This window comes from Eriocheir sinensis, unplaced genomic scaffold (genome assembly GCF_024679095.1).
Source record: "Eriocheir sinensis breed Jianghai 21 unplaced genomic scaffold, ASM2467909v1 Scaffold1153, whole genome shotgun sequence".
In the NCBI taxonomy this organism is placed as follows: Eukaryota; Metazoa; Arthropoda; class Malacostraca; order Decapoda; family Varunidae; genus Eriocheir; species Eriocheir sinensis.
In genome coordinates, this window is record NW_026110467.1 from 7,183 (window position 1) to 29,860 (window position 22,678).

Below are 22,678 nucleotides of genomic sequence, written 5' to 3' on the forward strand. Positions count from 1 at the left end.
GAGGAGAATAGACTTCGTCAGCACTGGCACCAGATCTTTTAGACTCAGATATCTTCTTCATTTCTTTCCGGAAGACACTTCTCATATTGTTTATTCTTTTCTTGACAGTTTCAATGGTAGCATCACTGTCTCTCTCCTTTAATTTTTCTAACAATAGTTCGTATGCTTCATTTTTCTTTTGCTTATTTACATAATCTCTGCTTTTTATCTTCCATAGACACTCCTTTTCTCTATATAAATCTATAAAATTGGCCCAAAATTGCTTGTCTGCGGATGATGTATTCATCTTCCTTCAGCCGTGTCGCGGACGCAACTGACGCCTAATCTTACGATCACCACACTAACGGTGCGATCTGGTCTTATCAGACCGGGTCGGACGATCTGAAAACCAAACACTGCTAGGTCGCCATCCGACCTGCCGTCAGACCTCCGGACAGACCAAAATCATCGTGGATGGGGGCCTTTAAGGATTATCGCTGTCCTGCCTCTGTTTACTCTCCAAGTAAAGGACCTACAGTTATTCATCGTCTCTGTACCCTTCCCCACAACTGCAAGGATCCAGAGGACGATACAAGAAGACACAGAAGGCAGTGGATCGAGTGGAAGTGACGCCCTGGTCGAGCTGGTCGACAGGGGAGAGCTGGAGACGGGCCGGGCGGTCCTGAAGCGGCCATCTCTCCCAATGGCCCACATGGCTTCCTTCGGGATGTCGCTGTGGGACTCCTGATGCAGGGGAGGACAAGAAGGAGCGCAGGTTGAGGTTCCTCTCCCTTGCCATGCGCCACAGGGACGGGTTCAGGCACCTTCCTGGAGTTCCTGGCGGCCTCATACCCGACCCAGTAGGGGTACAGGTGCCAGGAGGGCACAACCTGGCCAACACCATCTTGCCGCACATCAGCAGGTCCCTCTTCAACTGTTTCGGTGCTAATTTCTCCAAGGACGTGACCTCAGAAGCGAGGAAGAACAAGGCCTTGAAGCAGCCGACCGGCAGGAAGAGGAGCAGTATCGAGGAGGGCAGGAAGGAGACGGCGAGGAACAGGGACGTGTACAAGTCCAGGAAACTGACCGGGGCCCTAAGTCATAGGCCAAAAGGCTAAAGTGATTGTTCAGGGACGAGGCCAGATAACCGGCAAGACGTGCTGCAGCAATAGTGACATCGGAATTCAACCAAAATAAGTTGTGATTGTATATAGAAAAATGAATATTTTGCTTTTGTTGAGTAAAATTAAGATGTTTCTGCATGCTTTCCTCAAGTATTAAGTTTCTAATGTGAAAATTAAGTGATTTATTAGATGTTAAAACACGTAAAAATTTGCACTAAATAAAAATTAATATAAGTAGATATTTCGGTCAAAAACTTATATATTATTCTAAATATTGATATTGATTCTGAATATATAAGTGATTATCTCTGCAATTGTTGATGTTTGTGCATCTGGCAAAATCTGAGGATTTTATAGCTTTTAAGTTTTGTTATACTTATATAAAAACAATTAATCAGGATTTTATTGAGGAACGACTTTGAATTTTTTTGATACCGCTGCTCATGGAGACTCATATATGCCTAAGGGAGGTGCCTGTTTTAGTTCAGGTCGCTAGCTGCTTTGGTTTGAAAATATTTAAATTTTAAATTTTTGAAAAATCGGCCCCTGCGAATCGGCCCCGCCCCGTTTCCCGTCAAGAGATTGTGAAGTCTATGGCCCGTACCAAGCAGACTGCCAGGAAATCCACTGGTGGCAAGGCGCCCGCAAGCAGCTGGCCACCAAGGCCGCTCTAAGTCGGCCCCAGCCACCGGAGGAGTCAAGAAGCCTCACCGCTACAGGGCCCGGGACCGTGGCCCTCCGTGAGATCCGCCGCTACCAGAAGAGCACCGAGCTCCTCATCAGGAAGCTGCCCTTCCAGCGTCTGGTGCGCGAGATCGCCCAGATTTCAAGACCGATCTCCGTTTCCAGTCCTCTGCCGTCATGGCTCTGCAGGAAACCTCCGAGGCCTACCTCGTCGGTCTCTTCAAGGACACCAACCTCTGCGCCATCCACGCCAAGCGTGTCACCATCATGCCAAAGAACATCCAGCTGGCCCGTCGCATTCGCGGCGAGCGTGCCTAAGCGGGCGTTGCCCATCTGAGTACTACAATCTGCTCACACTATATCTGGGGATTCTAGGCCCTTTTCAGGGCCAAAGTCACTTTCTGGGAGAGAGTTTAGACAGACACTGGGGCGGGCACGGGGGGAGGAGGAGGAGAATCACTGGCTTGTTGCCTTTCCCACATATCCTTCTGCTTCATAATCTCATATCAATTGATTGGGGGGGGGGGGGGATTGCTTTGATTTCTCTCTTAACTTATTTCAACTGGCGGGTGCACGAGTAGGGAATATGTGGGGACTACATGCAGGCAGGAAGACAGGAATTACCAGAACAAGTAAATAAATATAAACGGAGGGGCGGAATCCCTAACTACTGATGACGGCTGCTATGTAGGCATATATCGCTCATCATGATCCCCTGCAGCTGACAACAAACGACCGAGAGAAGCATTGGCGATTTCAAGCCTTGGTCGCTGTTTGGCGAGCACTGGCGGGACTCGGTCCGCTTATTGATGCCATGCATCCCTTGGTGGGTCAGCTCAGTGGTGAGAGAGAGAGAGAGAGAGAGAGATCGCGGGAGGGACTAACTGTCTTCGTTCTCTTTCGAAATAGTTTGTGGCTCCGATGGAGCCGGTTCTTTCCAGAGCAAGCAAGTTGGTGGGTTGCTTATTTGGAGGAGGTGTACCGGTGACGGCCTTTGCTTTCGGACACGGCGTGCTTGGCCAGCTCACGGGAAGGAGGAGACGGACGGCCGTCTGGATCTCCCGACTGGTGATGGTGGAGCGCTTGTTGTAATGGCCCAGGCGAGAGGCCTCGGCGCGATGCGCTCGAAGATGTCGTTCACGAAGGAGTTCATGATGGACATGGCCTTGGAGGAGACGCCGGTGTCGGTGTGGACCTTCTTGAGGACCTTGTATATTTATATCGAGTATATCTCCTTCCTACTGCGCTTCTTCTTATTGTAAACGTTGGCGATGGACTTCTGGGCATTGCCAGCCTTCTGGCGGCCTTTCCTGATGCTGTGGGGCATGTCTGCTTCTTGGTTCCCAGACGGCGAGCAAATGTTGCCGGGCCGCACCCGGATTCCCCTTTATGCCGCCGCCGCTTACTCGCTTACTCGCTCCTGAGGAAGGGCAACTATGCCGAGCACGTGGGCGCCGGCGCCCCCGTGTACCTGGCGGCTGTCATGGAGTACCTGGCCGCCGAGGTGCTCGAGCTGGCCGGCAACGCGGCCCGCGACAACAAGAAGACCCGCATCATCCCCCTCCACCTGCAGCTGGCCATCCGCAACGACGAGGAGCTGAACAAGCTCCTCTCCGGCGTCACCCTTGCCCAGGGAGGTGTGCTGCTTAACATCCAGGCGGTGCTCCTGCCCAAGGTGTTACGGGAGTTATGAATAGAGATCTTATATGATTTTTCTACTTCGGTAATCATTACGCTTTTAACTCTGAACTTTTTAGACTTTTTTGAGGTAAATTCTTAGAATAAAAGCCTTAACAAGCAATTAGTTCCCTCTATACCTCTCACATACAATAATGAAAATATGAATTTTCTGTTTGTAGGTATTAGAATATTTCAGTAACTATGACAACTGATAAAAGCGCTATTAGATTTCATTTTCCTCCCATATGCACAGGATGTAAAAACAAACTTGTTCAAGGAGAATTATTTATTTGTACCATTTGCTTGAGTAACAGATAATCCTATTACCAATCGTTTTGTGATACAGCTACTATTACCTATGGTCTTGCATTAAAAAAAAAAAAAATTGGGAGGTATTAGGAGTTGAGTATGGCAATATTTTTGTATTAACATCCAGTTATTTCAGTGATAGATGGAATAATACTTATTCCATTGCAGGCAAATATTGCAGGAGAGACATTATAATCCTTGTGATTTTTTTCGCTAAAGGACTTTCAGAATCACTTAAAAGAGACAGTCATCTAACATATGTAAAAAGAAATCGCAATACTCCATCCCAAGCAAGCAACCCCCCCCCAAAAAAAAAGGAAAGCCACCACGCATTACAAAACTCAAAAAAATAAGTAACAAACTCACAAAAAAAAACTAACTAACAAGTTAGCTTGCAACAAACAAACAAACACAAACATAAGAACATAAGAACATAAGAACGCAGGAGTCTGCAAGAGGCCGGTAGGCCTGTACGAGGCAGCTCCTTTGACCCTAAGCTCCGTGTGTCTAACCCCACCTAATCTCGCTGTCCATGAATTTATCTAGTCTATTTTGAATGTGACAATTGTATTGGCACTCACCACATGACTGCTAAGCCTATTCCACTCATCCACCACCCTATTAGTAAACCAATTTTTGCCTATGTCCCTGTTGAATCTGAATTTATCCAGTTTAAACCCGTTACTTCGTGTCCTACCCGGTTCTCTTACCAACAAAACCTTATGAATGTCTCCCTTATTAAAGCCCTTCATCCATTTATAAACCTCGATCATGTCTCCACGCACCCTTCGCCTTTCTAGAGAATGCAAGTTTAACTGTTTGAGTCTTTCCTCATGTGCAAGTTTCTAAACCCTGAATCATCTTAGTCATCCTCCTCTGCACCGATTCTAACATTTTGATATCCATTCTATAGTAGGGTGACCAGAACTGAACCACATAGTCAAGATGAGGTCTAACTAATGCTAAATAGCAGCTCCTATCTAGCTTTTGCTAGTTAGTTAGTTAGTTAGTTAGTTAGTTTGTTTGTTTGTTTGTTTGCTAGTTAGCTTGTTCTTTTGTTTGTTTGCTAGCTAGCTACCTTGTTTGTTTGTTTGTTTGCTTGCTTGCTTGTTTGCTAGTTAGTTAGTTAGTTAGTTAGTTAGTTAGTTTGTTTGTTTGTTTGTTTGCTAGCTAGCTTGTTTGCTTGCTAGCTAGCTAGTGAGTTTGTTTGTTTGTATGCTTGCTAGTTAGCTAGCTAGTTAGTTTGTTTGCTAGCTAACTTGTTTGTTTGTTTGTTTGCTTGCTAGCTAGCTACCTTGTTTGTTTGTTTGTTTGTTTGCTACCTAGCTAGCTAGCTAGTGAGTTTGTTTGTTTGCTACCTAGCTAGTTATTTTGTTTGCTTGCTAGCTAGTTAGCTAGCTTGTTTGTTTGTTTACTAGCTAGCTTGTTTGTTTGTTTGTTTGTTTGCAAGCTAGCTACCTTGTTTGTTTGTTTGCTTTCTAGCTAGCTACCTTGTTTGTTTGTTTGTTTGCCAACTAGCTTGATTGTTTGTTTGTTTGCTGGCTAGCTAGCTAGCTAGCTAGTTAGTTTATTTGTTTGCTTGCTAGCTAGCTAGTTGGTTTGTTTACTAGCTAGCTATTGAGTTTGTTTGTTTACTAGCTAGCTTGTTTGTATGTTTGTTTGTTTGTTTGCTAGCTCGCTACCTTGTTTGTTTGTTTATTTGCTAGCTAGCTAGTTTGTTTGTTTGATTGCTAGCTAGCTAGTTAGTTAGTTTGTTTGTGTATTAGTTAGCTAGCTAGCTAGCTTGTTTGTTTATTTGCTAACAAGTTTGTTTGTTTGTGTGTTGCCAGCTAGCTTGATTGTTTGTTGGTTGGTTGGTCGGTTTATTCCTTTTCTAGCTCGTTCGTTGAACTGAGTTAGTTTGTTTGTTTGCTTGCTTGCTTGCTTGCTAGCTAGTTTGTCTTTTAGTTTGTTATCTAGCTAGTTTTGTGTTTGTCTGTTAGCTAGCCCGTTTGCTTGTTTTGGCTGGCAGGCTGGCAGGCAGGCACACCTATTTACATGCCTGCACACCTACTTTCATAGAAACGTATTTGCAGCTTTTTAGTCATCCACCTGTCTACTGTTGGGCATCTAGACGCTTGCCCAGGGTTCCGGCGGGCTACTCGGTGGTGGGGCTGATTCAACGTATCTGAAAAGCGGGTCCAGTAAGAGAGGGCGCAACGTTATGATGAGGACGACAACGAAAAACAAGAAGAAGAAGAAGAAGAAGAAGAAGATGAAGAAGAAGAAGAAGAAGAAGAAGAACAAGAAGAAGAACAAGAAGAAGAAGAAGAAGAAGAAGGAGGAGGAGGAGGAGGAGGAGGAGGAGGAGGAGATTCCCTTCCTCAGCCTTTCCCTTCAAGTTCGCTCTGAGCCTGTCCCTCCCCCTCTAACCCTACCCTTGCTTTCCTATACGCTCCTGCACATTCCAAGAGACAATAGAAGTAGTGGATCAAGAAGGGGAGGCTTCTTTTTTTCTCTGTCTATATATTTGCCGTCTTTCTCATTATTGCTTTCTTTTTTAACCTTTCTATGTCATCCTTCCTCTCTTTCTTTTCCTCTTCCCGTCCAGACGTCTCTTTGTTTTGTCTATATATTTTCCAATATAGTTCTCTCTCTCTCTCTCTCTCTCTCTCTCTCTCTCTCTCTCTCTCTCTCTCTCTCTCTCTCTCTCTCTCTCTCTCTCTTTTCATAGATATCCTGTTACTGATTTTACAAAGAATTGACAGGGACAGGGGAAATTATGGCAAAATGATGTTTCTGTAAGAACTGAAACAAACAAATTGGAGCTTACTAGTGTCAAATGAGGTGGATGGGGAGCAGTGGGCGGAGGTGTAAACCATCATTAGGCAGGAGGGAGGGAAAAGATGGGAGGGAGGAAACGAACTGGAGCTTACTAGTGTCAAATGAGGTGGGTGGGTAGCAGTGGGCGGAGGTGTGAGCCATCATTAGGCAGGAGGAGGGAAAAGATGGGAGGAGGAGACAAACTGGAGCTTACTAGTGTCAAATGAGGTGGATGGGGAGCAGTGGGTGGAGGTGCGACCCATCATCATCGTAGGCAGGAGGAGGGAGGAAACAGAAAGAAAGAAAGAGAGAAAAAAGAAAGAAAGGAAATATAACTGAAGTAAAAGTGTGCTACTATTCTCTTAGTGAATAAGAATGTGGACCTCAAAGAGGTCCGGGTGGTCGGTTAGGTCGGGCTCGCTCAGGCAGCGGCATTAACCACCGAAGCCGTACAGGGTGCGGCCCTAGCGTTTGAGGGCGTACACCACGTCCATGGCGGTGACGGTCTTGCGCCTGGCGTGCTCAGGGTAGGTGCCGGCAGCCCTGAAGACGTTCTCCAGGAACCCCTTGAGCCCACCACGGGTCTCTACGTAGATGAGACCGGAGATGCGCTTCACACCGCCACGGCGCGCCAGACGACGGATGGCCGGCTTGGTGATGCCAGGATCTTATCGAAGAACCTTGCGGTGACGCTTGGCGCCCCCTTTCCGAGTCCCTTGCCTCCTTTCCGAGTCTCTCTTGCCTCTCTTGCCGCGGCCAGTCATGGTTCAGGTGGGTAGCTCAACAGTGGAGTGAGTGTTGGGTTGGTGGTTGGTTGGTTGGTTGGTGGGTTTTGGTGTTGTTAGCCTCGCGGGGTATATGCCATAGGCTGGCCCGCCTCTAACTGCATCTTCACTGCGGCCAGAGCGCGTCTCGCCGTGGGTCTCGTCGCGGGCACCAGATCGGGAAATCGGGCTTCCTCTGCGTCCGCGCGGCTCCGAGGGCTTCGTAAAGCACCGTCTGGATGGGGTTCGTACAGGTGCTCTCGGCCCTTCAGCTCTGCTTCGGCGTGGTTCTCGATGAGGCCCCTTAGAGCTTTCAGCATGGTGAACAACTCCACCCTGGTGAGCGTGACCGCGGGGCGAACTGAACCTCCAGTTCGCCCCAGGGGGCCTGCGCAAAGGCTCGGGTCAGGGCGGCAGTCTCAGCGTCTGCAGTGGTCGTCCTCGGCGTCTGCGTCTCCTGGGCTGCTGTCTCTGAAGTTGACTGGGCCGCCGCATCCTCAGTGGGCGGAGGAGCGGTCTGGCAGGCTCTGCCTCGCTTCTTCCAGCTAGTCTGCGTGCAGGCGTCTTCTTGAGCGAGGTCGTCGGTGTTGGTGGCGACCTCATCTTGTTGTGGCAGGGCAGCGTCGTCGGTGGTGGTGGCGGCGTCTTCAAATGTTGGCAGTGGGCAGGCAGGTGCATGGACCACCACGTCCATTCTTGGGCTTGGAGGGTGAGGCAGAGGAGCTGCTTGGGAAACAGCCTGGTTCTTTGGGGCAGGTGTCTATAGCACCCGAGGGCCGAGGGGAGCCTCCTCAGTCGTTCGGGCAGCCCTTGAACCAGGCGTGGTGTCTCCGCCACAGTTCGGACATCGTGCAGCCCGGACGTGCCGGTCCTCAGTGTATCAATACACTTCGAGGAGGATGTTTCCGCTGCACACGCCGCAGAGAGCACCGGTCCTGCAGTACTTCTGCACATGGCCAAAGTGTCGCAGTTTAGATTCGCGACAAGTTATTTTTATATTATTTGCTATAGGGAAGCTGCTGACGCGTTTTCCTGGTTCGTCACGTGACCTGGGCGCGGGGTCACGATGACTCAACCTGTTCGTTGCCAGGCGACGAGCGTAGTGATGCCAAGGCGTGCATTTTCGTTGCGGGTCGCCCGCTGTGTTTTACCTGCGCTTACGCACTTTCAAGTCACCACTCCACTCTGCAGATGCACATTAGTGTGCATTACTGCAGCTAGTTACGCCTCTGTTGATGAGAGTCTTGTATTGTCTGTGCAGAGTTCCGGGCCAGGCTGGTAGCGCTGCACCCCCATGGCCACCCACGGGCTGGGCTGCTTGCGGCGCGAGGTTTGCTGTCCTTCCCTGCGTTGTCTAACATGCGATAGTTCTCTACGCGACATTTGCTGTGCCCTGAACCTGCAAGTTAGCACCATGTGGGGAAGCTTTAACTATACCTGCCTATGGCAGTGTGTTCAAACGCTGTCAGGAAGTGCCCCGTGTATTCCCGCGCCAGCAGTGTATAGCACCTCTGCCTGGGAGAGGTCGGGTCACCGTGTAGCTCGCCGCCTGCGAGCTCAGCCTTCTCCCTGACCGCCGTCTGGTGAGGTCACGGGCGACGTTCCTCGACTCTCGCCTATCTCTTGACACCACGCGGTTTTCCTCCTGCCGGAGTGTGGGGATCCTGGGCTTTGCCAGTTCGGGATACAGCCCACACCGGGTCTCAGTTTGGGTGTGTCGAGTCCGCGGCGGCCTCTTCCTGAAAGCCGCATCTACCGCCGACATCACGCGCCTGATGATAGGACCCACGGCAGGAAGGACAAGCTGCATCCACCTCGAGCAAGGCTTTGCAACGAACCTCTGCTCTTCTCCTCCGCACCAAGTTAAGTAGATAGTTGTTAGTGTAGCCAGGGCAGGTTAGTCTTGTGCGAGCACGAGTAACGCTAGTCTCAGCTGAGTGTGTGTGAGATTTGTCTGTGTTTTCTATGTGTAATAAAGTTGGCGCATAGTTGTACACAGAGCTTTATTAGTAACCCTTTTGCCTGTGCGTCTGTGCCTTCCAGCCCCATAAGGAGAGTAAATAAGAACCCCACGGGAGATTTGAGCAGGTAAGTCGTGTTAGTACTCCCTAGTCAGGTGTGTACACCGTTGTCTCCTGGCGTGCCGCGGGAATCAACCCTTGTCGGCTAGCTACCGCCATGTGAGCACACTCCTGTTATTAAATCATTATTTACCCCGTGACAATTTGCGCCCGAAACAGAAACTCCTTCTGGCTGGTAAGTGTGTGCACGCTGGCTGTGTGTGTGTTTAGGGTCACAGCTTAGTATAACTGTGTTAGTGAGACTTATTAGCTAGCAGAGTGTTAGTTTTACCTCTGACTAGTTTTTGTGTGTTGTCCTTAGGTATAGGTTCTGTTTTAGTGCCAGCTTTTGTTCTGTTCCTATTGCCCTGAGTGCCAGTGAGTATAGGGTTTGATATTAGGACAGATTATCTTCCCCCAGTGCTACCGTGACTTTATCCGCAGGTATCGCGATCCCTGAAGACAGCAGGTGCCCTGTGCTTCGCCGGCAGAGTGTGGGCATAAGTCCTGTGTCTGCGAGTCGCGCCTGACGGAGGCTCGGTGGGGTTTACTGATGCCGTTCAGTAGCTGTGCCTGGCTCCACTTTCTTGTCTCCTCGTCGCCGTTCCTTGTGTGGGACGACCACGTGGCTCTTGTGGTCGGCGACGTGAGAAGGACCAGCTCGACGAGACGCCATCTGCATTTTTACCGGGTGTGTGCGTTCTCTTTTGTTGAGAGTTGGGCATAGCTCTAGTTGCCAGATTAGTTCACCTCTACCTGCAGCTAGCTACTCAGGTTGTGTAGGGTTCTAGAAGGCTCTAGTTTGCCAGTTAGTCACCCTAGCCTGGGTTTTAGTTAGCTCAGGACCGTGCAGGTGCAGCGGTCTAGTTAGGGCCAGTTTCTCTCTCCAGCCTGTGTAGTGAGTTCAGGTTATTTAGGGGAGTGTTCTGGATAATTCTAGATTTTGGGCTGTTCAGTCACCTTATTCTGCCAGAGTTAGTGCAGGGCAAGCCAGGCAGGATATTTATTACTCGTGAGCCTTCTACCGAGTATTGGTTTCAGCTGGGTGAGCGCCTTGAGCTGACGGGCAAGACCTCGTCGCGTGGGTTCGCGAGAAACTGCTGCGGGAGGCCCACTTCGAGTTGGAGAGGAGACCGAGGCTGAGCTCTCCCACGAGTGCGAGATGCAAGAGGTTCAGCGCGCCCACGAGAGGGCCATGAAGGAGTCTGGCAGGCTCAACGCCTCGCCCTTGCACGTCTCGCCTGCCACTGGTTCGGACACCAGCGACCTGGACACACAGGTAACCTGAGCTCCCCAGCCCTCCCCTGAGGCTGTCAGCACTTGTGCCGTGGTGACCCTGCTCGGCAGCACGAGCAGTAGTGGGGAGGACCACGACCAAGGAGAGTGCCTGAAGGAGAAGGCTGGCTTACCTCTCCCCGGCGCTCCTGACGGTGCAAGAGTGCACGGCGGTCTCACTGACGACGCAGACGCGCAGCGCCGCCTTTGCGTTCCGGAGAGTACGGCGCCGGCACTGGAGCAGGGGAAAAGAGGAGAGCTCGAGCCCTCGGCGCTGCTGACGGTGCCGCAGGAGGAGGCGCTGGAGCTGAAGGTTAGTGACGTGGGGCAGCAATGGCCAGCGTCTCCCTCGCCCACCTCGGTTCCCCACTGCCTGGCGCAAGAAGCCTCTCTGACATCGATGTCAAGGTGCTTCGCTGGCAGTGCGCCACCAACCCTCCCTGGAAAGACAAGGTCTGCACCTCACCGCCAAGCTATCTCGCCTTCGCCTTGGATTAGGTAAGCGTGACTGTTCAGTGTTGTAGGGTTCCGGGCGACGCCGCTGCAGAAGGAGGCGCGTGTCCGCCCCGCGAGGGCTTAGAGGTCGCGCTTTTGCCAGGCGCCCTTAGAAAGCCCAAGCCTCCGAGTTCCTTCTGGCGTGCAGCCAGACCCGCAAACCAGGTAGGTAGGCTGTCGTGTGTAGGTCGTCGCCGTGATTCTGTGAAAACAAGTAGACACACTTCACTACACAGTTATTGCCACCACACTCCACACTACCACAATAAATATGGACATAGCGTCCCTAGCCTTGTCTCCGGGCTCTCTGCAGCTTCAGGAGTTTTCTCCATGCTTGTTAGTAAAAAGGCTGAGTTTTTACACTCCATCAAGCTGAAGGAGCCACCCGATGACGTACACCTTGTGCTTGTTTAACTAGGTTTAGCTAGGTTAGTTCAAATTTATATGTGCCGTTAGGAGTAGCGCCCATGATAAAATTTCATTTGCATGGGCGAATGTCGCGGTTTAGATTCGCGACAAGTTATTTTATATTATTTGTTATAGGGAAGCTGCTGACGCGTTTTTCCTAGTTCGTCACGTGACCCAGGCGCGTGAGTGGGTCACGATGACTCAGCCTGTTCGTTGCCTAGGCGACGAGCGTAGTGATGCCAAGGCGTGCATTTTTTGTCGTTGCGGGTCGCAGTCTGGGCTGTGGTTTTAATTACCTGCGCATGCACTTCAAGAGTCAACATCTCACTCCTGCAGATGCACATGGTGTGCATTACTGCAGCCAGTTACGCTCTGTTGATGAGAAGTCTTGTAGTCTGTGCAGAGTTCCCAGGCCAGGCTGGTAGCGCGCACCCCCCATGGCCACCACACGGCTGGGCTGCTTGCGGCGCGAGGTTTGTTGTCCTTCCGCGTTGTCTAACATGCTGTAGTTCTCTACGCGTGACATTTGCTGTGCCCTGAACCTGCAAGTTAGCAAACATGTGGGGAAGCTTTAATTATACCCGTTTGCTATGGCAGTGTATGTTCAGAGCGCCATTGCCGGAAGTGCCCCGTGTATTCTTCGCGCCAGCAGTGTAGCAGCACCTCTCTGGGAGAGGTCGGGTCACTGCAGCTCATGCCGCCTGCGAGCTCGGCCTTTCTCCCCTGACCGCCGTCTGGTAAGATCACGGGGACGTTCCTCTACTCGCCTATCAATTGACACCACGCAGGCTTTCCTCCTGCTGGAGTGTGGGGATCCTGGGCTTCGCCACTTCGGGATACAGCCCAAACCAGGTCCTCAGTTTGGGTGTGTCGAGTCCGCGGCGGCTTCTTCCTGAAAGCCGCATCTACCGCCGACATCACGCGCCTGATGATAGGGACCCACGGCAGGAAGGGACAAGCTGCATCCACCTCGAAGCAAGGCACATGCAACGAACTCTGCTCTTCTCCCTCCGCACCAAGTTAAATGAATAGTTGTTAGGTGTAGCCAGGGCAGGTTAGTCTTTAGCGAGCACGAGTAACGCTAGTCTCAGCTGAGTGTGTACTGTAAGATTTGTCTGTATTTGCTTTGTGTGTAATAAAGTTGTGCGCATGGTTGTGTCACGAGAGCTTATTAGGTGTAACCTTTTTTTGCCTGTGCGTCTATGCCTTCCAGCCCCATAAGGAGAGTAAATAAGAACCCCACGGGGGAGATTTGAGCAGGTAAGTCGTGTAGTTACTCCCTAGTCAGGTGTGTACGACCGTTGTCTCCCTGGCGTGCCGCCCAGGAATCAACCCTTGGTCGGCTAGCTACTGCGCCCTGTGAGCACACTCCTGTTATTAAATCATTATTTTACCCCGTGACACAAAGGCCTGGCAATTGAAGCACCGCAGGGCTCCGGGTGAACACTCCTGACGGAGAAGACACTTAAGGACGCCTTGGTCGGACGACGGGAGAGACCCCGAAACGCTCACCTCGACCTGCCGCATGGGCTCTCTGCGCGACAGTGACGCGCGTTGTAATCATTTTTTTTTTTACAACAAAGGGAGGTGTTCAGCCTACAAGGCACACAAAAAAGAAAAACAGTGGCAATAAAAAAGCCCGCTACTTCGCTGCTCCTAAAGTAAAACAAAGAGGTGGGCTTTGTTAAAGAGATGAAATACAGGAGGAGAGGTGTCCTGATACCCTCCTCTTGAAGAGTTCAAGTCGTGGTGGCAGGAGGGGAAATACAGATGAAGGAAGATTGTTCCAGAGTTTACTGAAGCGTGAGGATGAAAAGAGTGAACATGCTGGTTAACTTTCTTGCATAAGGGGTTTGACAGTATAGGGATGAGCATGAGTAGAAAGTCGAGTGCAGCAGGGCTGCAGGGAAAGGGGAGAGGCTGCAGTTAGCAAGTTCAGAAGAGCAGCCAGCTTCTTGAAATGTCACTGATAGAGAAGATAGAGAGAGGCAACATTGCGGCGGAATTTATTTAGGTAGAAGACTATCAGTATGAGGAGGAGAGCTGATGAGACGAAAGAGCCTTAGCTTCTTCCACTCTGTCCAGAAGAGTTGCTGTGTGAGTGGAGCCCCCCCCACATGAGATGCATACCATAATGAGGGCGGACACAGGCCCTGTATATGGACAGCAACTGTGCAGGTGGGAGAAGAACCATGGCGGAGACGGTACAGAACGCCCAGGAACTCGAGGAAGCTGATTTAGTAAGAGATGAGATATGTTTCCAGTTGAGATTTTGAGTTAAGGATAGACCGAGGATGTTTAGTGTTGAGGAAGGTGATAGCTGGGTGTTACAAAGAATAGGGGATAGTTGTTTGAAGATTGTGTCGAGTGGATGGGTGGAGAAACTGTGTTTTTGAGGCGTTGAAGGACACCAGGTTCTTCTTGGCCTAATCGTAAATAATAGTAAGGTCTGATGCTAAGCGTTCTGCAGCCTACAGCCTTGAGCGTCTTTAAGTTCCTAAAGGTAATGGTTCTATTAAAAGAAGTTGAGTAATGCAGAGTGGAATAATCAGCATTAGGAATGGATGGGTAGGACAGTTCGTTTTGGAAAGAAGATCATCAACGAACAACAGAAAAAGAGTGGGAGATAGGACAGAATCCTCATGGGATTTCCACTGTTAATAGCCAATTTAGGAAGAACAGTGACCGTCTACAACGGCAGAGAAATAGAACATGGTCAGAAAGGGAAACTGGAGATAAAGGTAACAGAGAGAAGGATAAGCGACAACCGTAGGAGGGTAGTTTAAAGCAAAGATTTGTGCCAGACCCTATCAAAATCTGCTTGATATGTCCAACAGCAATACCAAAGTTTCAATTGAAACGGCTAAGAGAGGATGACCAATAGTCAGTTAAGATAGCTAGGAGATACCAGTGGCCTTGCGGAACCCATACCAGTACGGTGAACGCTCTTCAGATGAAACCCATACTGGCGGGATCCAGATAGAATGTCAGAAAGGTGCATTTGAATATTCCGTTAGGATTGATTCAAAAGCTTTGAATGAGACATGAAAGTGCAAAGTTTATAGACGGTAGTTTGAGGATTGGAGCGGTCACCCTTCTTAGTAGGCAACAGTATTGTATTAAAAGCATACTTCCAGCAAGAAGGAAAGGTGAATGTTGACAGGCAGAGTATGAAAGAGTTTGGGATCCAGGCAGGGTGACAGCACGGAGGCACAGTTTTAAGGATTAATAGGAGGCAATTCACCATCAGGTCCATAAGCCTTCTGATGATTTGAGGCTAGAGAGGGCATAGAAAACATCATATTGAAGAATACTTTATATAAAGGCATAAAAAGGCATAAAGGAGGTCAGAGGGGGATGAGTAGAGGAATATGCCCAAGAATCACGTCCAGAGTGGAGTTTTAGAAAAGTGGTTTTTTTTTTTGTTTTTTTTCAACAAAGGAGGCAGCTCAAGGGCACACAAAAAAAGAAAACAGTAATAAAAAAAAAAGCCCGCTACTCGCTGCTCCTAAAGTAAAACAAAAGAGGTGGCCGGAAGGAAGATGAAATACAGGAGGAGAGGTGTCCTGATACCCTCCTCTTGAAAGAGTTCAAGTCGTAGGCAGGAGGAAATACAGATGAAGGAAGATTGTTCCAGAGTTTACCAGCGTGAGGGATGAAAGAGTGAACATGCTGGTTAACTCTTTCATAAGGGGTTTGGACAGTATAGGGATGAGCATGAGTAGAAAGTCGAGTGCAGCAGGGCCGCGGGAGGGGGGGAGGCATGCAGTTAGCAAGTTCAGAAGAGCAGCCAGCGTGGAAATATCGATAGAAGATAGAAAGAGAGGCAACATTGCGGCGGAATTTACGAGGTAGAAGACTATCAGTATGAGGAGGAGAGCTGATGAGACGAAGAGCCTTAGCCTCCACTCTGTCCAGAAGAGCTGTGTGAGGAGCCCCCCCACACATGAGATGCATACTCCATACGAGGGCGGACAAGGCCCCTGTATATGGACAGCAACTGTGCAGGGGAGAAGAACTGGCGGAGACGGTACAGAACGCCCAGACTCGAGGAAGCTGATTTAGTAAGAGAAGAGATATGAAGTTTCCAGTTGAGATTTTGAGTTAAGGATAGACCGAGGATGTTTAGTGTTGAGAAAGGTGATAGCTGGGTGTTGTCAAAGAATAGGGGATAGTTGTTTGGAAGATTGTGTCGAGTGGATAGGTGGAGAAACTGTGTTTTTGAGGCGTTGAAGGACACCAGGTTCTTCTTGGCCCAATCGGAAATAATAGTAAGGTCTGAGGCTAAGCGTTCTGCAGCCTACAGCCTTGAGTCTTTAAGTTCCTAAAGGGTGGGTCTTCTATTAAAAGAAGTTGAGTAATGCAGAGTGGAATCATCGGCGTAGGAATGGATAGGACAGTTTGTTTTGGAAAGAAGATCATCAATGAACAACAGAAAAAGAGTGGGAGATAGGACAGAACCCTGTGGGACACCACTGTTAATAGATTTAGGGGAAGAACAGTGAACGTCTACAACGGCAGAAATAGAACGGTCAGAAAGGAAACTGGAGATAAAGGTACAGAGAGAAGGATAGAAACCGTAGGAGGGTAGTTTAGAAAGCAAAGATGTGTGCCAGACCCTATCAAAATCTCTTGATATGTCCAGCGCAATACCAAAAGTTTCACCGAAACGGCTAAGAGAGGATGACCAATAGTCAGTTATGAAGGCTAGGAGATCACCAGTAGAACGCTCCTTGCGGAACCCATACTGGCGATCAGAGAGAAGGTCAGAAGTGGAAAGGTGCATTTGAATATTCCGGTTAAGGATTGATTCAAAAGCTTTAGATAGACATGAAAGTAAAGCTATTGGACGGTAGTTTGAGGGATTGGAGCGGTCACCCTTCTTAGGCACAGGCTGTATTAAAGCATACTTCCAGCAAGAAGGAAAGGTAGATGTTGACAGGCAGAGTCGAAAGAGTTTGACCAGGCAGGGTGACAGCACGGAGGCACAGTTTTTAAGGACAATAGGAGGCACTCCATCAGGTCCATAAGCCTTCTGAGGATTGAGGCCAGAGAGGGCATAGAAAACATCATATTGAAGAATCTTTATAACAGACATAAAGGAGTCAGAGGGGGGATGAGTAGGAGGAATATGCCCAGAATCGTCCAGAGTGGAGTTTTTAGAAAAAGTTTGAGAGAAGAGTTCAGCCTTGGAGATAGATGAGACGGCAGTGTTGCCGTCAGGACTGAGGAGTGGAGGGAAAGATGAAGAAGTGAAGTTGGAGGAGATGTTTTTGGCTAGATGCCAGAAGTCACGGGAAGAGTTAGAGAAAGCAACGTTTTGACATTTTCTATTAATGAAATAATTTTTGGTTAGTCGGAGAAAAGATTTGGCATGATTTCGGGCAGAAATGTAAAGTTCATAATTAGCATTAGTTTGAAGGCTCTGGTACCTTTTGTGAGCTACCTCTCTATCATTGACAGCACGAGAACAAGCGTGATTAAACCAAGTCTTTTTAGCGTGAGGAGTAGAGAAAGAACGAGGAATGTATGCCTCTATTCCAGAGACAATCACCTCTGTGATGCGCTGAGCACACACAGAGGGGTCTCTATCCTGGAAGCAATAATCATTCCACGGGAAATCGGAAAAGTACATCTTCAGGTTATCCCACCGAGCTGAAGGAAAATGCCAGAAGCATCGCTTCTTCGGTGGGTCCAGAGGGTGTACAGGAGCGATAAGACAGGATGCAGAAATAAGATTGTGATCGGAGGAGCCCAACGGAGAGAACAGTTTGACAGAATAAGCAGAAGGGTTTGAGGTAAGGAAGAGGTCTAGAATGTTTGGCCGATCTCCAAGACGGTCGGGAATACGTGTAGGGTGCTGGACCAACTGCTCTAGGTCGTTGAGGATAGCAAAGTTGTAGGCTTGTTCACCAGGATGGTCAGTGAAAGAGGATGAAAGCCAAAGCTGGTGGTGAACATTGAAATCTCCTAGGATGGAGATTTCAGCGAAGGGAGAGTGGGTCAAGATGTGCTTCACTTTAGAATTCAAATAGTCAAAGAATTTTACATTGTTGGTAGAGTTAGGTGAGAGATAAACAGCACAGATGTATTTAGTAATAGAATGGCAATGAAGTCCTAGCCAGATGGTGGAAAATTCAGAAGAGTCAAGGTTGTGGGCACGAGAGCAAGTGATGTCGTTGCGCACGTAGGCGCAACATCCAGCTTTGGATTGAAATTTAGGATAGAGATAGTAGGAGGGAACATAGTAGAGATTGCTGTCAGTAGCCTCAGAAACCTGTGTTTCGGTAAGGAATAGAAGGTGAGGTTTAGAGGAGGAGAGATGATGTTCCACAGAATGAAAATTAGAGCGAAGACCGCGAATGTTGCAGAAATTGAGAAGAAAGAGGTTCGAGGAGTTATCAAGACACCTCTCGGGTCGGCAGCCAGAAGGGGAGTCCTCCCTGGGGGAATTTGTGGTCCCCCCCCCCAGGCGGGGACTCCGAGGCTTGGTGTATGTGCGCCATTTTGAAATTTTAATTTTGGGAAAAGGTGTGTATGTTGTGTGAATGTAGTGTGGTGTGGATAAAGAGAGGATCTGTCTTTAGAGAGCATGCTGAACTACTCTCCGGTGTTTGTGAGAAAATAGGGAAACGGTTAGTGAGGACATGGGAAGGGTCTTTGGAGGGCCTCAGCTCCCTTCTCACCTCCCATATATACCTCACCGGGAGTGGCTTGCGCCCGTTCGGTAGGTGTCTTCCTACCTACTCCACTGTCTTTTTTTAGTGAATCTGAAAGTCCTTTAGCGAAAATAATCACTTGGATTATAGTGTCTTTCCTGCAATATTTGCCTGTGCAATGGATTAAGTATTATTCCATCTATCACTGAAATAACTGGATGTTAATACAAAAATATTGCCATACTCAACTCCTAATACCTCCCCATTTTTTTTTTTTTTTTTTTTTTTTAATGCAAGACCATAGGTAATAGTAGCTGTATCTACAAAACGATTGGTAATATGATTATCTATTACTCAAGCAAATGGTAGAAATAAATAATTCTCCTTGAACAAGTTTGTTTTTACATTCTGTGCATATGGGAGGAAAAATGAAATCTAATAGCGCTTTTATCAACTCTTTCATAGTTACTGAAATATTCTAATACCTACAAACAGAACATATATATTTTCATTATTGTATGTGAGAGGTATAGAGGGAATTATTTGCTTGTTAAGGCTTTTATTCTAAGAATTTACCTCAACAAAGTCTAAAAAGTTCAGAGTTAAAAGCGTAATGATTACCGAAGTAGAAAAAGCATATAAGATCTCTATTCATAACTCCCGTAACACCTATGTGTGAATATACTGCTCCTGTATGGTTTATGGTAGCAAAAGACTTCAAAGATATTATCAAGAGAGAATCATACAATGTAATAAACTCTACCCACATACTGGCCAAAGAATATGCTAAAGATATTTATCAAGGAAAAAAAAAATCACTCCTTAGCAATGGCTTTTAGTTACAGCAGAAGAGCAACTAGTGGGGTTCCCCGTCCGCTAGGGGAACCTACGGCGGAGCTATGTGCGTGGGTCTCCTTAAACTCTTTTTGTTGTTGTTGTTGTTGTTGTTGTTGTTGTTGTGTGTGTGTGTGTGTGTGTGTGTGTGTGTGTGTGTGTGTGTGTGTGTGTGTGTGTGTGTGTGTGTGTGTGTGTTATTCTAATTCTAATTCTAATTTTTATAAGCTAGCGCGAGGTTAGAGTCCTGTATCTCAGTGTCTGTGCTGGCTGGCCCTGGTGCTTTTGCGCTTAGTTTAGCTTACCCTCCCAAACGTTTTCTTCTTCTCCTCAGGGTCTACCTCGCCACCTAGCACCTGCGTGTGAGACAGGATGTTTAGGTTGGGTTAAACTATACCGTGATGATGGCTGTGTGTGCGTGTGAAGGTGAAGGTTAAGATACAAACCGATGCATGCTTTCTCGGGTGAGGCAGGGGATCATACATCACGTCAGTGACTGACTGACGGATTCATTTTACTCATTCCGGACCTTCTCCACAGGCCACAGCAGTGATGACGACGGGCGGGTCGGAGCCCACCCAGCTACTACCTACCTACTTCATCTCGGCGGGGGCAGCGCCGCATCTGATCTGCACGACGGCTATCATCGTCTCAACGACCTGCAGCACCTACCTCCCGGCTCTGTTTTGCGTTTTTTTTTTAATTGTTATGTTATGTTTTGTGGGTTGTTGTTGTCGTTGTCAACAGAGGAGTCCCTTACCTGCCATGAAGAAAACAAACAAACAAACAAACAAACAAACAAACAAACAAACTAACTGTGGGAAGCCTGCCAGACTCGGGGGTTGTTAATTGTTGTTTTCATGACTGAGGGTCTTCTTCCTAGTAATATCAGCAGGAATTGACCTAGGAATGGCACTATGTACTTGAGGGGGTGACCAGAACTCTCTTTTTGGAAAAGGGAGTGGCTTCCAAGGGGAGCCGGATTAAACGGTACTGTTGTCGTCCCTGAAAGGACGGCGCCCACGCGCTCGGCATAGTTGCCCTTCCTCAGGAGACGGTGGATCCTGCCCACGGGGAACTGCAGGCCGGCACGGCTGGAGCGGGACTTTGACTTCCCCTTCACCTTTCCTCCCTTGCCGCGTCCAGACATGTCGACAGTGAGTGGTGGGGGCGTTGACTTGCGCTTCTGCTGTGGGCTCGGAGAGCGAATACCCGCCGCTCGTTCGTTCGTTAGGGATCTACCCCCTAAAAAGGGGGAACGGGCCTTTGTTAATTGACGGCCCGTCGCAGGGGGGAACCCGCCGCTGGCGTGGGGCGGGTGTGGGGAAGCCTCCGCCGCCGCCACAGCCACGGGAAGAAGCCGGCGAGCAGGGACGGAGGCACGGGACCTCCGAGCAGGCGCTCAGGAGCAGCCCGTAGCTGAGCCGAGCGAGCAACTCAGCAGTCTATAGGTGGCCCAGAGGCCTGGAGAGTTGCTCGCTCGACGAGTGCTGGCGGTCCACTGACCCGCCGCTCGGTTCGGTTCGGTTCGGTAGGGATTTACCCCTAAAGGGGAACGGGCCTTTGTCCATGGACGGCCCGTCGCAGAGAACCCGCCGCTGGCGTGCGGCGGGTGTGGGGAAGCCACCGCCGCCGCCACAGCCACGGGAAGAAGCCGGCGAGCAGGGACGGAGGCAAGGGCCCTCCGAGAAGGCACTCAGGAGCAGCCCGTAGCTGAGCCGAGCGAGCAACTCAGCAGTCTATAGGTGACCCAGAGGCCGGGAGAGTTCCTCGCTCGACGAGTGCTGGCGGTCCGCCGCTCGCCGCTTTTTCGCCCTATATAGTGCAGCGCAGGATCGGAGGGCGGGGACGGCCGGGCGAGCCTGCCAATGGGAGCGCGTGCCGCCTCGCGTCCCCGCGATCCCGAGCGGCGCCGACATAAAAGGGGAATCCGGGTTCATTCGCTCATTGGCTTCCCGGACCTGGCAGCGTGTGCACCTCTTCCCCACCTTCTAGCAACAGCTCTCGCGGGCGAGCGATTGAGCTGCTCTGCTACTGCCAGGCTGTGAGTCACCGTGTCAGTGCTCCCTGACTACGGGTTACTCACTCCCCGGAGTTGCCAGCGTTACCACGCGCCTTCCACCTACCTGCCCCGCGCTGCACACTTCACCCTGCTCCGCGCTCTGCCGTGCCAGTGTACACTGTCTGCGTGTCACTGGTCACGCGTCGCTCGTTACACGCGACTGCAGCCTTCCTGCTGCTCTGTTTTTGTGCTTTTTTTTGTCTTTTGTTTGTGTGTTTGAGCCTTAGACCCTGGTTTAGTACGACGCCGAACCCCGAGGGCAGTGCCACGAGGGGGCCCCTTAGGATAAAGGGGTGGTTAGAGGAAAACCAGGGTTCTTGTTAGGTCCCCAAGACCCGCAAGGCGACAGCGGCGCCTGCCGAGCCCTTTAGAGGGTTGTCGGGCTTTAGCCCTCCGATTACGTATGTGAGCCAGCTCTTCGTAGGATAGTTTTTGTTACCCTTTTTATTAAATTTGTGTTCAATGTCTAGCTGTGTTACAGCCGTTGTGCTGTCTTGTCATTAGGATGTCTACGGACAAGCGTGTCCGCCCCGCTAGCGACTCGGAGAGCTCCGACTCCGAGTCGCCTGCGGATAAGCAGCTACGCCTTGAGTCGGGGAGTGAGAGTGATGAGGCGGCCCTTATCCCGCTCCCCGACTCTTCTGATGAGGATTGGGTGGTGGTAGGACGGGTGCGTGACCGTAACCACCGCTCCCACCCACCTCCGCCACCTTCGCCTCCCGCTCCCGTTCACCACTTGGCAACTCTGCTACCCCACCCTGCCCTGCGGCTCACGCCCGACGCCGTTACCCCGTTCTGCTGCTGCCCCCACTGCTGCCACCTCAACTGCCTCCACCGCTGCTCCTTCATCTGCCTCCGCCGCTCCCCATTCCACCCCGCTCGGTGCCGTCTCGCACCCCGAGCAGGCTGCTGCCCGCTACGCTGCTGCATCTCCTGCCACACCCAGGGTTGTCGTCCCTCCAACACCGGGGTTCGAGACTGCCCTCGACCTGGCGGAGGCCCTGGAGGAGGAGCTCGGGCTCCGCTTCCAGATGCGCTTCCTGGAAAACGGCAGCGTGCTGGTCACCCCGCCTTCCGAGAAGGCCCTCCTTGCTCTCATGGACACCACGTCGGTGCATGGGAAGGCGGTGCAGTTGCGGCTGATGGGCGACGCAACCACCAAGGGCGTGGTGACCACTTACCCGGTTGCCATGCCTGTCAAGGCTCTTCTCCGACACCCGAGCGTCGTCACGGCAGAGCGGTGTATGACGCGCGACAACCTAGCCACGAGGCAGGTCCTCATCTCGGTGAGGGGCCCCCTGCCAGGCATGCTGGACCTGGGGAGTTGGGGCGTATTCTACACGCGCCCCTTCAACGCCGAGCCCCTCCGTTGCTACCGCTGCCAGCAATACGGCCACCATCGCTCCCGCTGCAATCGCCAGGCAGTGTGCGGCATGTGCTCGGGGCAGCACATGACGGAGGCCTGCCTTGCGAAATACAAGGCCGGCGAGAGCGTGACCGCCCTCTGCCCCAACTGCCGCCAGCACCCCCACGCGTGGAGCCG

The 22,678-nt window shown here is 50.2% G+C and overlaps 1 pseudogene; it reads right to left on the reverse strand.

Moving 5' to 3' along the window:
- Window positions 1-2,750: 2,750 nt before the first annotated feature.
- Window positions 2,751-3,114, reverse strand: LOC126989401 (histone H2B-like; annotated as a pseudogene).
- Window positions 3,115-22,678: the final 19,564 nt, after the last annotated feature.